The following is a 16377-nucleotide window of genomic DNA, read 5'->3' on the forward strand; positions in this document are numbered from 1 at the left end:
CAACTCCTCAAATACTGAAGCAGCTCATATCCAAATGCAGCATGACTTGGACAATATCTATGCTTAGGCTGACAAGTGGTAAGTGGCAGGCAATGATGATCTCCACATGACAGGATCTAACCATCACCCGACATTCAATTGCATTACCATTGCTGAATTCCCCACCATCAACATCCTGGAGTTTACCGTTAAGAAGTAACTGAACTGGTCTAGCCATATAAATACTGTGGCTACCAGAGCTGGTCAGAGGATAGGAATCCTGCAGCAGGTAACTCATCTCCTGACACACCAAAACCATCAACCATCTACATGGCACAAGTCATGAGTGTAACGGAATACTCCTCACTTGCTTGGATGAATGAGCTCCAACAACTTTCAAGAAGCTTGACACCATTCAGGACAAAGTAGCCTACTTGATTGATACCTTTCCCAACAACATTCAATCCCTCCTTCATCAACGAACAATGGCAGCCATGTGTATCATCTGCAGAAACTCACCAAGGTCCCTCAGGCAGTACCTTCCAAATCCAGAGCTGCTACTATGCGGAAGGACAAGAGCAGCAAGTATCTGGGAATACCACCACCTGGTGGTACCCTCCAAATCACTCGCTATGCTGACTTGGAAATATATTGCTGTTCCTTCACTGTCACTGGGTCAAAATCTTGGAACTCATTCCTTAACAGCACTGTGGGTATACCTACCTCTTAGGGACTGCAGCAATTCAAGAAGACAGCTCACCAACACCTTCTCAAGGGTAATGTGGGATAGGCAATAAATATTGGTCTAGCCAGCAATACCTGCATCCCATAAATGAATTAAAGAAATACAGACAACCTCTTAATAAATCACAGAACTATTATTGCTTAGATTTTTTTTAAATGTGAACTTCTTCTGAAATATGATTCCACAGGTGCTGGCTGCCTTTCTATAACCTAAATGATTATTTTCATGTACAATCCCAGCAAGTTATTCAAATATCTACAGTAAGGATCACTATTGTCTAGACACATTTCTTGTTCGGCCAACAGGGACACAGGTGCACTTTTGTAAATTGTAAACAATGGATGAACAACCTGCACTTAAAATCAAAGTGCTGAAGAAACTTAGCAGGCCAGGCAGTATATGTAGAGAGAAGCAGAGTTAATATTTCCAATCTAATATGACTCTTCATCAGACACAGTGGAAGTCTGCTCAAGCTCAGTATCATAAAAACTAGTGTTTCAAACCAATCAAGCTATCAAGTGAGCTTTTTCAGGGTGATATATTCATCTCATACATGGATGTTGGACCTTCTCCTCCGGCTTTATGTTTTCTTTCATTTGGGAGATTGCTTCAACTGCAAGAAAGAAAGTGCATGTGGCATTTGAAATGGAATATAACTGGCATCAGTTAAAAGCAGCTTCCATTTCTTAAAGGAGAGCTGCATGGTGGCTCGAATCAGTTTAATTCTAAGTAGCACTGAAATGGCAGGCAGAGTAGATATTAGAAGAATTATTTAATTTTTAGTTGTAGCTTTGAGGATGCTCGTGGAGGAGGTTGACAGAAGAAGATCCCTCACCTTTGAACCCATTGCCAAGAAGGTATTTATAAAATTTTTGGTAATGTTTGACTAATACAGAATATATATTGAGTTTGAAGTATATGTATAACACAAGCTTTGTTGCTCTGGCTACATATTCTCCAAGGCTGTACAAATGAAAACAAACCATGTAATGTTGCATCACTACTTGTGATGAAATGAACAGTATCCAATCAGCATAGGGTTAGAATGAATTTATGATACTGCAGTGCAATATAGTGAGCAGAGATTGGCATCAGAAAAGTTGTTCCGAGGGCCTGGTACTGAGGAAGAAAATGTTCAGTGACAAAGGGTTTGTAATGTAACACTAAATTATTAATCTCTTTTAGCTCTGTGGTACATGTACTCTCAGCATTCATAATATTCCACAAGCACCATTCCATTCACTGCAGCAAATTTCATTCCACCTCCTTCTGCTGCTCCTGATATACATTGCACCTGCTCCCTACGCCGGTTCATAAATCCGCAGCACTATTTTACACTGACATGAACATACTTGAAATATCTCACTTTGTAGTTGTGAACATTCTCCTCCCACCTTCTTTCCTGCAGTTGAAGCTAGCTCCCAAATGAAAAAGGATAAAAGCCATAGGAGGAGGTCCAGCATTCATATATGCCTTGCTCCCCCTGGAAGACATTGCATTGGCTATTATGGGAAGTGGAGGCAAAGTCCTATAGGGATTATAGTTATTTCATTTTCCCTTTAGCATGAAATCTCGCCATTGCACACTATGTATAATAAAGGGCTATTGCTTTTGATTTTCTCAATCTCTCTGCTGGTCTGCAGAAGGATCTAGATAGGCTGGGCGAATGGGCCAGGAAATGGCAAATGGAATTTAATGTTGGCAAGTGCGAGGTGGTCACTTTGGTAGGAATAATGGTAGGAAGGACTATTACTTACGTGGCGAAAAACTGCAGCAGGCGACGGTGCAGAGGGACCTCAGGGTCCTTGTGCATGAGTCGCAAAAATCCAGCCTGCAGGTGCAGCAGGTGATCAGGAAGGCTAATGGGATGCTGGCTTTCATAGCAAGGGGGATTGAATATAAAAGTAGGGAGGTCTTGCTGCGGCTGTATAGGGCATTGGTGAGGCCGCAGCTGGAGTACTGTGTGCAGTTTTGGTCGCCGTACTTACGCAAGGATATTTTGGCCTTGGAGGGAGTGCAGAGGAGGTTTACTAGGCTGATTCCGGAGTTGAGGGGGTTGAGCTATGAGGAGAGGCTGAATAAACTAGGCTTGTACTCGTTAGAGTTTAGAAGAATGAGGGGAGATCTCATTGAGACGTATAAGATGATGAATGGGATGGATAGGATAGAGGTGGAGAGACTCTTCCCGCTCAGAAAGGGCAGTAGGACTAGGGGGCACAGCCTCAAGATAAAGGGGGGGGGGCGGTTTAAAAAGGAGTTGAGGAGGAACTCCTTCACTCAAAGGGTGGTGAATCTCTGGAATTCTCTGCCCGTTGAGGTGGTGGAGGCTGCCTCGCTAAATATTTTTAAGATGCGGGTTGATGGGTTTTTGATAAGCGAAGGAATTAAGGGTTATGGGGAGAGGGCGGGAATGTGGAACTGAGCCACGACAGATCAGCCATGATCTTATTGAATGGCGGGGCAGGCTCGAAGGGCTAGATGGCCTACTCCTGCTCCTATTTCTTATGTTCTTATGTTCTGTGGCTAACCGCTAATCTTTGTCTTTCACTCCTCTGTCAGATCCTGAAACTGCCTCAAGCACAGTGAGATCAATGAAAGAAGAGGAACTGACATGTCTCTTCTTGTATTCATGCTATGTGTCTGTGTCCAATTTCCTGACAGGGCACATGAGCCAAGCATTAAGATCTGTCCTAGTCCTCAAGCAACTAGTCTCAGTAGGAAACAGGGACATTGACAATTGGCACATGATGAGACACTATGGCTGGAATTTTCCTGCCCCACCCATGATGGGAACCAGAGCAGGTTAGAGGCCATTGACCTTGGGTGGATTTTACTGTTTTGGGACGAGCAAGATCGTAAAATCCCACTCTATGACTCGTTCTCCTCTATAATGGGGAAGCCAAATGCAGGCTGTTTGACTATTTTGTGGAATACATCTGGTCAGTCTGCAAGCGTGACTCTAAGCTTTTAATCGCCAGTTATTTTAGTTCTTTACTCCCACTCTGGCCTTTCTGTCCTTGGCCTGCTGCAATATTCCAGCGAAGCTCAAAGAAGCGGCACATCACCTTTTGAGTGGCACTTTACAGTCGTCTGGACTCAGCATGCATATCATAGAATCTTAGAGTGGTTACAGGAGGAAGTTACTCATTCCAATATGTCGGTGCTGGTTCTCCGCAAAATCAACTCAGCCGCTCCTATATTCCCATACCTTTTCTTCATAGACCTGCAATTTTTTTCTGCAGATAATTTTTGAATTCCCTTTTAAAAGCTATAATTGACTTTGCCTCCACCACTCTCTCAGGCAATAAATTCCAGATTCCAATTCCACACTGTGTGGAAATCTTTTTCCTCATGTCATTTTTAATTTTTTGTCAATCATTTTAAAACAAGGTGCTCTAGTTCTTGACCTCTCCCTATCTATTCTACCTAAACTCCCATGAGTTTTCCCTGAAAATTCCCCTGAATTTTCTCTTCTGTAAGAATCACCCTGGCACGATGGCACAATGGTTAGCACTGCTGCCTCACAGCATGAGGGACCGGGGCTCAATTCCAGCCTTGAGTGACTATATGTGTGGCGTTTGCATATTCTCCCTATGTCTGCATGAGTTTTTTTTTTAAAACTTTCTGTTCATACTCGATCCATATCTCTATATTTCCTCCCTATTTAATGTACCCATCGAGATGCTTCTTAAATGTTGCCAATGTGTCTGATTCCACCACATCCTCCGGCAGCGCATTCCAGATACCCACCACTCTCTGCATGAAAACCTTCCCCTGCACATCTTCCTTAAACTTTCCCCCTCTCACCTTGAACCTGTAATTGACACTTCAACCCTGGGAAAAAGGCTGACTATCCACCCTGTCTACGTCTCTCATAATTTTGTAGACCTCTATCAGGTCTCCCCTCAGCCTCTGTCTTTCCAGTGAAAACAATCCTAGTTTATTTGACCTTTCCTCATAGTCAATGCCTTCAAGATCAGGTAACATCTTGGTGAACCTTATTTGCACTTTCTCCAAAGCTTCCACTTCCTTCTGGTAGTCTGGCGCATAATATTCCAAATGTAGTCTAACCAAGGTTTTATATAGCTTCAACATGATTTCCCTGCATGGGGATGACCCTTTCCACCTGTGTCCCCAGCAGGTTCTATTTGCCAGTTCCTTGTTTTTAAAAACCTGTTGTAAACTGTGCTGACGTGACATCACACTAGTGGTGGTGGTGGGGGTGGGGGGTGGGGGGGTGCGGGGGGGAAGCCAGGGGGGGGTGGGGTTGGTTTCTCTTGGTAGGGGGGTGTCAGTCTGCTAATTATTTTAAATATCTTATAACAGGATTCCTGGTATTGCATGACAGGAACCCCGTTACATCATTGGTGGGGCCGGGGGCAATCGAATGGGGAAATCCCATAGGCATAAAAGCCATTTTAGGTCTCCAGCTCAATTCTCTGCCCCCTCTGCTATTCCCGTCCACCGAAAATGGGGATGGAAAATCTCTCCCTGTAGTTTGATGCACTTGTTTGTTATTTCTGGAAGATTTGGCCTGGTGGGAACTCTCACTGGTCCCCTGCTCAGTTGGGACCCCTATGTCTTCATTGACGTCTAATCTGCCTGTTTAAAGAGAATCATAATAAGCTTGAGCTGGGTGTCCCTGCCATCTGCCATTTAAAATTAAGAATCAGTCTGAATCAAACAGGAAAGGAGTGGATAAGTTTCTCTTTCCATTTTAACTTGCCAGCCCCACCAATCCCAATTAACATCAAGGCCAAGTAAAATAAAAATTGACAATTTCTTTGCTCCTGTGAGGGATATTTTATTTATTAATGCTCAAGTGAGTTATAGGCTCCATAGTCTACATTGTGCATGAATATTAATCAGTTTAACTCAGCTAGGATTCACTGGTTGATCAGTAATCAGATGCATAGTGGCAAAAATGATTAAATTGAAAGAGCAATTGTCAACAAGAATATTAATAAATTCCCAATGGTAACCGCATGTTTAAAAAAATCATATCTGTTGAATAATTCTGCAGGGTTTAACACTTTGAAACTTTAAAAACACAAGTCAATAATAAAGGAAATCTAGCATACATTAATCTTAAATGAACAAGCAGGGCTCTGATGGGGGTGGGCAAAATGAGTAAGATGGTGTTCGAATCAAAGAAACTCAGATAATAAGGTTGCAAAATGACAAAATTTGGCACCACGTAAGGCTGGTACTATTGTGAGCGGTGCACTGGACAGATCTCTTTCGTGATAGCAGACGGTTCAAATATTTTTTCCAAAATTCTAGAAATCAGCAATTGCAAAGATAAGAAATAAGTATGCATGAAAATAAGGACGGTTCTGACAAAAAAAATTCATAGTGATTATTGAAAATCAAGTGGAAAGATGAGACAGCAGGCATGAAGAAGTAAAATAGAATTTTTTTTTGCTTTAGATGGGTGTAAAAAGTCAGGCCAAAATTCCAATGTAGAAAATCAGGCTGATTCTTTTATTTTTGTGCGATTCTTCTTGCCAGATCTTCCTTTAAATGTTCCTTCGTTTAACACCCTGTCATTAAAGATGAAAGTCTACTCAGAGCATATGAACCAAAGTCATTCTTGAATGTTATCTCTGAGGAAAGTGGGTGGGATTTCTCCCATCCTGCTTGCCACAGGAATTTTGGCAGGCGAGGGGCAGACCCCCAAAGGTCCATTGACTTTGGGTGGATTTTACTGCTTTTGAGGCAAGCACGGCCAGAGAATCCTAAGTTCCTTAACCAGCAGATGTTTTTGACAGAGTAATTGGATAGTATAAACTGATTTTTTGAATTGTTACTTATTTTCAGGCACTTTTGGGGTGTAAAATTAAGTTAATGCTTAAAAAGTTCCAACTCAAAAGCATTACTAAAAATCAGTATTAGAATGATCATTTACAAATATTTGTGAGTACCTTTAAGTAATGTCTGGAGCCCAATCTATCAAATTTAAATGGTGTCAGGAGTTGTAGCACTCAGCAGGTATTATTTTTGAAGACCTCCCCAAATAATTGGTGTCACTGTATAAGCAGCAAAATGAGACATTGGAAGATAGTCTCAGATACAGCATTAAGGAAGCCGTTCTGTGTGTTGATACTGAAGGTATATATGTATCAATCTGTTTTGTATATTGGTGGTGTTTATTCTTACCTGTGATCAATGTTTCATCAGTAACAATTATTCTGACTTGATACTTTTTGTAAGACAAAATTCCACAATAGAGGTGATTAGGAAGTGGCAGGGGCTGTAGATATAAATATGTTCTCTTCCTCTTAAAAAGCATCCATTACAATATGAAACACAATTTTGTTTTGCTATACACACATTGATCTTTGCCACTAAATGAAAAGATGCCAAGAGTAAAGGCTTTGTAACTCTTTGAGAAAGCACATAAGACTCAGAATAAGTATGCTAAGCCTTGTCCAATCTTTAATAATTCTTTGTTTTTCTTCACCTTCTATTCATACCCTATCGCAAAACTTGCCATCTTGTGTAGCTTTGCTCCTCTACCTATCTGTGACACCTAAAGCTTCCTCTTCTGCATTCTGAATAATAGTGCACCTCCCACAATTTTACATCTCATGCAATAATTATGGTCTAAGTTTTCATTTGGAGAGAGCTAAAAATAATGGAGACATCATTAAGGGCATTTAAATCAACTCAATGAAAGTAGAAGATACATTAACCCTATCAATAAAATTCCTTGAAAATTAACATAAGCTCCTGTGGCATGCTGGGTGGACAGAAGCATCATTAGCTGTCCCTCAAGTTGAAGATGACATCTACTCAGAGTTATATGTTTCTGCCATGGGCCTTCATGGAACTGAATAGGTCAATTCTTGACTTGTATATCATTCAGCATATGGGGCTTGATAGACCATGAGGTAGTCTAATCCAGCATTCAAGTTCAATGTAGAATATTTTGCCCCATCATTAGGATGTTGTGACTCAAAGCTTGATGCAGCTTTATGGGCTAGTTGTCATCTTTTTGAATGATTGGCAACAAGCTTATTCCAGAAGTTAAGGTCAGTCCTGGGTTTCTTTAAGGAGAACTCCAACGTGTGTTTGAAGTACTTTCTTTGTCCTCTCCAAATGTTAGTCATTTAAGAGGATCTGGCAGGGGAGGTGGCTTTTGGCCATCCAGACACTGACCAGACCACAAAGTTGATTTTACATGAATTTTGCTTAAATACTTGTGAAATGCTTCAAGAATAACAGTATTGTTTGTTCAACGGTACTCCTGTTGAATCCCAAGGATGTGGCAGAGGCATTGTAGTGGAATTTCTCTGATGCTCTTATATGTGGTTGATGCACAGTCCAAGTCTCACTAGAAGGGTGTGGTGATGACAACTGAGCTGTATGCTAAGACTTTTGTTAACTTGCAGAGGTCTTTATTGTCAAACATTCACTATCATAATTTGTGGAAGACTATGCTGGTGCAATTGAGCAGCAATGAATGTCTTGTAAGAGAGCTGGCTGTCAAGACATGGAGTGCATTGAATACATTCCAGAGTCTCTTCTTCAGCATACATGGGAGGTGAATAATTTGGCCAGCTTGGTTTGGTTGACATTAGTTTTATTTTGACAACATTCAAGAGCAGATCAAGTTTCCAGTATACAGAATTGAAGAGATCAAGTGGTTTGTAAATCTGATGCAGAGTGTGCAGTGAGACTGCAGTCACACATATATAACATAGATTTCGTATGTCAATGATGGTTGGTAAAGGTTCGGCACAGAGCTAACTGAGGTTAAAGACTTTTTCATCTAAATGGTGTTTAATATTCACATCAGAAGGCAACTGATCATTGATGAGATGAATAGCGACTGTCAAACAGATTGTTAATAGTAGTGCAGTTATCATACTGCCTGACCCCAGTCCAGATTTTGAAGGTGACGGTTTCAAATCTCCAAGTCAAGCCCACTCTAAACATCAACAAGCAATTGGAGAATTGTGATGAAGTATCTTGAACATTCAATTCATTGGAGTACAATCTAAAGAGCTGTGCAATTTACAGAATCAAATGCTTTTCTCAGGTCAGTGAATGCAGTGGAGAGCTGTTGGTGCTCTCCACATTTTTTTTCAATTTGTCTGGCAATAAGGACCTTCCGGAGCTCCCTGTGGCAGGTCTAAAGCCACACTGTGGGTGGAATTTTATGAGAATGATTTGAATGATGTGAACTTGAGAGAGCTCCTGTTCTGATTTTTGGGTGAGTTTTCACACTCACTCTAATGTCATTGAAAAAATGGTGTAGGCTCTTTCTAGCTGCTGTAGGCAATGGGCTGGGTTTAATTCACCAGCCAGTCTATAGAGAGAGCTATTGCACACTGCAGACCTCTGATGTTGAACAGGCCCAATTCAACAGCAGGGGTCTGACAGGCAGGCAGCCTTAACCAGCTCCACTATCCCCCCATGTGATCACAGGGACACAGCCAATCACAAGCCTCACAGTGCATGGGCATCTAGCCTCCACTGCCCCCTCTCCTGATCTAATCACAACTGCACTGTGGCAGCCAACAACGCTCCCCCCCTCCTTCTTCCCTGATCTGATCCTGTTGCGGAGTGGCAGTGGGTCTCCCCTCCCTCCCCAATCTGATCCCATTGCAGAGTGCACAGTGGGCCACCATCACCTCCCACCCCCACCCTTCTTGATCGGGCTGTCCCTTCATACCTGGCGTCCTACAGGCCCCACCCCCTTCAGGCCCTGTCTCCATAGACTCCAACACCAGCCACTGCCCAATGGACAGCGCCAAGGTGCCAGGGTAGCACTGCCAGGCTGGCACCACCCAAGGGGCAATAGGACTGTTCCCCATTCATGGCGAGCAGGTGTTTTTCTTGCTGGAGAGAAAATCTCCTGCAGGGCCATAAAGGCAAGTGAGCCCAGACGATTGACCAGTGGGCTCACTAAACAGATGGAAATTAAAACTTAAATATGTTATTCAGCATCTCACCCATTTCCTGTGACAGGCTGACCTGACCTGAAAATCTGGCTCTCGTAAAATTGAGAGAGCTGAGAAATCAGGTATGATCCTGATTTCTTTGCTCTCATGTGATTTTACCAGCTCGCTCTGCCCATCAATGGATGGGGCGAACCGGTAAAACTCTGCCCACATGGGTTGATCTTTCACCCATAGGAAATAGACAATTCATAAGAATGTATGTCAGGGTCTCCCCTGCTATGGATAAGAAGGAAAAATATTGAGTTTCCAAAACATGATATATTTCCCTTCTTGAAGATGTTACAATTATTGTATCCCTGAAGCTGTAGGTTTTTCCTCCCAAGTCCATAGGATGATTACGTGGAATCTTCATGTGAGTAAAAGCATGCCAGTTTTGAAGACCTCTTTTGCTATAACATAGGGGTGCAGGCTTTGTTGTTCTTCATCCGTTTTATTGCTTGTTGCTGTTTCCCTATTGAAGGCGTTTCTCCAATGGATTCTGCCACAGGATACAAGCGTAGAGCCTGGAGAGTGTCAGCTGGCAGTGCCAGTTCAGCTGAGTTGTTCAAAATGTTTTTTCCAGCATTGATGGTGGCATTGTCATTCATAAGAAGTGAAACAATATCCTGTTAGCAGTTGGACTTGTCCATTTAACCTTAATGGGCATGCAGTCTTCAAAAAACTTTGCATATCATGATGATCCGCATAATGTTGTCTCTCTTGGGTTTTCTCTTGCCATGTCCATTATCTTTCAGATTTGTCTTTGTGCATCAGCCTTGAGCTATTAGAATGCTGCCTTCTCAACAGCAACCTTGGGTTGTTTGGCATGCAATGAAGGCTGCTTGATTTTGTTCCAGGAGGACTCATATTTTGTATGTTTTCATCGAACAATCACAATGTTCAAAATCAATAGTGTGGGCACAAGACTCTGGTACAGCTGACTTTACTTCATCTGTCCTTATTTGTTGTGGAATTATTTTGGACGTCAGGACATTTTTCATTTGGTTGTAAGCTGCACTTGGCATTCCTCTCTTCATTTGGGCTGCCTTAGGGCTGAGACGCTAATCTTCTTTCTCCAGGACTTTGGGCCTTGCAATGTCTCAGCGCAAAGTGGATGGTTATCACCAATTGAACAAGCTGATGATCTGACCAGCAGTCATCAGTCCTCTGCAGCATGTTGATAATTAAACAAATAACAAAAAGCATTACTTATGGCTCTATACATAATTCTTTTACTCTCAATCCCTTCAGCTATTTAATGATGCTTAACAATTCAGAACAAAACACATTGCCCTAGAGCTCAGAATTATGGCCCGTTGTATCAGTAAAAGTGTTTTGATGAACAGTATGAACATAATCCAAAATGTCTCAGCACTGACTGAGTAAAATTCACTGACCAGGAGACCATGTCAATATTGACCTGAAGACTGATATACTCCAGGAGGTACCAAGGTTTTGACACAGGATGCCAGCCTGTGGTTTTGTATTTGTCCCTTTGGCAGAAGTGGGTGTTAGTTATACTGAGGCCATGCTGAGAAAACTTTGTCAGCAGGAGGATGCCTGGAGAAACAAGGTCAATAGCTCAGTTAAGAAACAGTTGCAAAACCTTTGAATTTGCTTGTTGCTAGCTTCTGGATCTATCTTTTTAAAATTTATTCAGCTGCAACACAGTCTCTTCTGATGCTCAAAGCTGGTCACTTGAAACCCTTGATCATGCCAGATCAAAATGTCCTGTTGTGCTTCACACCTCCTTGGGTCATGTGGACTCAGGTTTTCAAGCCCTTCTTCCTCTGTCTGGCAATTATGTCTCCTGCGGTCTTCCTTCCCGTTCTGCTGCTGGGATTGGCAGAGTTGATCTTCCCCACACCCACCTTGTGATTGACCTGCACCATTGAGCTGCCCATCCTTCCTTGGGGCCACAGTTGCCATTCTCCTGGTTGATACTATTTGCCGAACCCCACCAGACTCTGCTAACTACTGAGTCCATCACAACACATTATCTTCTTTACCAATAATCATCCTACAGCGTTGTCAAACAATTGGCTGAACTTTAATCAAAAAATTAGCAGTATGGGTCTGTAGATTTCTGCTTAATTGATCCTCACTATCAAAAGCTTGCAGTTGAATTCAGTAAACATCTGGAATTAAAAATCTAATGATGAGATCACTGTTGCTTGTTGTAAAACCCCATCTGTTTCACTAATGTCCATTCAGGACAGAAATTGGGCCTACAATTGACTCCAGATCCACAGCAATGTGGCTGATTCCTTATGGAGACAATGACCCATCTTCATGTTGAGAATACCTTCCATTGTGTTGTGTGGCACTACCACAGTGCTAAATGGGATAGACTTTGATCAGACCTAGCAACTCAAGACTGGGTAACCATGAAATGCTGTGGGCCAGCTGCAGCAGCAGAATTGTACTCAATCACAATCTGTAACCTCATGGCCTGGCATGTCCCTTATTTCATCAATACCACCAAGCCAGAGGATGAATCTTGGTTCAAGGAAGAGAGCAGGATCAAATGCCAGAAGCAGGGCCAAACATACCTAAAAATGAGGCGTCAACCTGGTGAAAGTACAATACAGGACTACTTGTGTGTCAACAGCATAAGCAGCAAGTGATAGAGCTAAGCAATTCCACAACCAACAGATCAGATCTAAGCACTGCAGTCCTGCCACACCCAGGTGTGACTAGCGGTGGGCAGTTAAACAACTCACTGGAGGAAGAGACTCCACAGGTACGAAAGATAAGGCTGAAGCGTTTGTAACAATCTTCACTCAGAAGTGCAAAGTAGATGAACCATCTTGGCCTGCTCAGGAGGTCCCCAGCATGTCAAATATTAGCCTTCAGCCATTCTAAGCAATTTGCTCTAAGCGATATCAAGAAACAGCTGAAGGATATTGCAAAGGGTCCTGACAATATTCCAGCAATTGTACTGAGGAATTGTGCTTCAGAACTTGCTGTGTCCCTAGGCAAGTTGTTCCAGTACAGCTACAACACTGACATCTACCCATGAATGAAGGAAATTGCCCGCGTTTGTTGTGTGCATGAAAGGACAAATCGAACCCAGCCAATCACAGCCCCATCAACCTACTCTGGATCATTGGTAAAGGGGTCATCTGCACTGCTATCAAGCAGCACTTTCTGAACTCAGGTTCCACCAGGGCCACTCAGTTCCTGATCTCTACACAGCCTTGGTCTAAATACATACAAAAGAGCTGAATACCAGAAGTAGGTGAGAGTAACATCTTTAATATCTTCAATATGATGTCTTTAACATCAAGGCAGTATTTGATCAAGTATGGCATCAAAAAGTCCTAGCAAAACTGGCATCAATGGGAATAAAGGGGGAAACTCTCCACTGAAGTCATGCCTAATACAAAAGAAGATAGTTGTGGTTGTCAGAGGTCAGTCATCTCAGCTCAAGGACATCACTACAGGAGTTCCTCAAGGTAATGCCCTAGGCCCACCCATCTTCAGTTGTTTCATCCATGACATTTCTTCCATCACAAGGTCTGAAATGGGGATATTCACTGTTGACTGCACAATGTTCAGCACCATTCAAAACTCCTCAGATACTGAAGCAGTCCATCTCCAAATGCAGCAAGACCCTAATAACATGCAGGTTTGGGCTGACAACTGGTAAGTAACATTTGTGCCAAACAAATGCCAGGCAATGGCCATCTCCAACAAGAGAGGATCTAACCATTGTCCCTTGACATTAAATTACGTTAACATCACTGAATCTCCCATTATCAACATCCTGATTATCATTGACTCAAAGCTGAACTGGACGAGCTATATAAATACTCTGGCTACATGGGCAGGTGAGAGGCCAGGAATCCTATGGTGATTAACTCATCCTCTCACTCCCCAAAATCTGTCCACCATCTACAAGGCACAAGTTAGAGGTGTGATGGAATAGTCTCCACTTAACTGGATGAGTACTGTTCAACAACACTCAAGAAGCTTTACACTATTCCAGGCAAAGCAGCCCATTTGATTGGTACTCCTTCAATGTACATGCATTTCTTCCACCACCGACACAGTAACAGCAGTGTGCACCATCTAAATGACGCACTGCAGGAACTCATCATGGCTCCTTAGGAGTTACTTTCCACAACCGTGGCTACCACCATCTAGAAGGACCAGGGCAGCACATTACCACCTGAAGGTTCCCCTTCAAACCACTCACCATCCTGACTTGGAGATATATTTGCTGTTCCTTCACTGTTGCTAGGTCAATATTCTGGAACTTTCTCCCTAACAGCTTTGTGAGTGCACCTACACCACATTGACTGCAGTGGTTCAAGAAGATAGCTCATCACCACCTTTTCAAGGATAGTTAGGGATGGGCAATAGAAACATAGAAACTAGAAGCAAGAGTAGGCCATTCAGACCTTCAAGCCTGCTTTGTCATTCATTTTGATCATGGCTGATCATTGAATTCAATATCCTGATCCCCTCTTCCCCCCATATCCCTTGATCTCTTTAGCCCAAGAGTTATATTCAATTTCTTTTTGAAATCAGATAGCGTTTTGGCCTCAGCTACATTCTGTGGTAGTGAAATCCATACATTCACCACCCTCTGGGTGAAGAAATTTCTCCTCACCTCAATTCTAAAAGGTTTACCCCTTACCCTCAAACAATGAACTCTAGTTCTGGACTCCCCCACCATTGGGAACATTCTTTCTGAATACATCCTGTCTAACCCTTCTATAATTTTATAAGTTTCTATGAGATCTCCTCTCACTCTGCTAAACACCAGTGAATATAATCCTAACCAACTTAATTTCTCCTCATATGACAGACCTGCCATTCCAGGAATCAGCCTGGTGAACCTTCACTGTACTCTCTCTAAAGCAAGGACATCCTTCCTTAGATAAGGACATGCAGGCTTGCACACAAAACTGCACACAATACTCCGGGTGTAGCCTCACCAACACCTTATACAATTGCAGTAAAATATGCCGATCCCCTATTTAAACCCTCTCGCTCTGAAGACCAACATACCATTTGTCTTCTTTACTGTCAGCAGTACCTGCATGCTTGCTTTCAGCAACTGATGAACGAGAACAGCAAAATCTCTCCACCTCTCTCAGTTTATACCCGTTCAAGTAATAATCTGTCTTCCTATTATTGTTACTAAAATGGATAAACTCACATTTATTCACATTATATTGCATCTGCCATGCATATTCCCACACTTTCAGCCTGTTCAAATCATGCTGAATCATCTCTGCATCCTCCTTACAGTTCACCCTCCCATTCAACTTTGTAACATCTGCAAATTTGGAGGTGATACATTCAATTCTCTCTTCCAGATCATAAATCTATAATGTGAACAGTTGGGGTCCTAACACAGATCCCTCTGAAACCCTACTATTCACTGATTGCCAACTCTTTGCTTCCTATCTGCTAAACAGCGTTTGATCCATCTCAAAACATTATCGGCAATCCCATGTACTTTAACTTTGCATAGTAGTCTGTCATGTGAGACCCTGTCAAAAGGCTTCTGAAAGTCTAAATAAACCACATCCACTTGGCCAACTCTACTAGTTGCATCCTCAAAGAATTCCAATAGATTCGTCAAGCATGATTTTCCTTCTGTAAATTCATGCCGACTTTGATTATACCATTGCCTTCCAAATGCTCAGTTATGAAATCCTTAATAATGGACTCTAACAATACCCCAGTACTGATGTTAGGCTCACTGGTCTATAGTTCCCTATATTTTCTTAACTTCCCTTTTTGAATACTGGGTTTATATTAGCTATCCTCCTCGCCAGTGAGGCCCAAATTGCATGAATTAACTAAAATAAGTCTGTTTTCAATCAATGACGAGTTATTGACTAGTTCTGGCATTTGCAGTGGGGGGACTACTGCAGACCTCAGTGACACGACTATATGTCAATTCTCCACCAACAAGGGCAAGCTTCCTTGTTACCATGAAAAGGGAGCTTAAAATGGAAGGAAGGGTTTCAAGATTCTGCATAGAAGTACTGTTAGGTGAAATGGTGTCACACACTGTAAAATTCAAGAGTGCAGCTGAAAGGTTAGTTGTGCAGCTCCTAAGGTTAGAGCATGGAGCGTCTGCTAGCTCCCATGAAGGAAAAGTGATATTTTTTGATGATCTGTTACCTTGATTGCAGAGATAATTGAAATTATTCAAACATAAGTCTGCAGTTCGTTGGAATTTTTGATGGCAGGGCCAGGAGGTGATGGAAAGTTTAGAGGTGAGAGAGATGTACAACTATTGTCTTCTCTATAGGTGTTAAATTTGCAGTTTTTCATTCCACAGGGATCTTTGCAGAAATTACAAACAACGCATTCACTGTCTTTGCAGCCATTATTTTAAGACCCAATGATGCAGGTCATCCGGTCCAGGGGACTTGTCAGTTTTTGGTTCCCATTAGTTTTCCTAGTACTTTTACTCCATTTATAGTATTTGTTTTAAGTTATGTCGTCTTTTAGTCCCTTCAATTTTCTACTATTATTATTGGGAATTTTTATGTGCTGCCATGAAGACTGATACAAAATACTTGTTCAAAGTCTGCTATTTTCGTTATTAATTTCACAGTATCTAAGGAAGCAATGTTTTCTTTAATGACAGTCTTATTTTTAATAGACTAGTAAAAGCTCTTACTGATTGTTTTCATATTTTGTGCTAGTTAATGCTCATTTTCTAATTTCTCCCTC

At 42.1% G+C, this 16377-nt stretch overlaps 1 protein-coding gene across 1 annotated transcript in view; it reads right to left on the bottom strand.

The window, feature by feature from the left end:
• Nucleotides 1–16377, bottom strand: part of LOC145349369 (deuterosome assembly protein 1-like) — a 131538-nt gene that overhangs the window by 18047 nt on the left and 97114 nt on the right. The gene's annotated exons all lie outside the window — the stretch shown is intronic.

This window comes from Carcharhinus amblyrhynchos, chromosome 10 (genome assembly GCF_965287045.1).
Source record: "Carcharhinus amblyrhynchos chromosome 10, sCarAmb.v2.hapA, whole genome shotgun sequence".
Taxonomy (NCBI): Eukaryota; Metazoa; Chordata; class Chondrichthyes; order Carcharhiniformes; family Carcharhinidae; genus Carcharhinus; species Carcharhinus amblyrhynchos.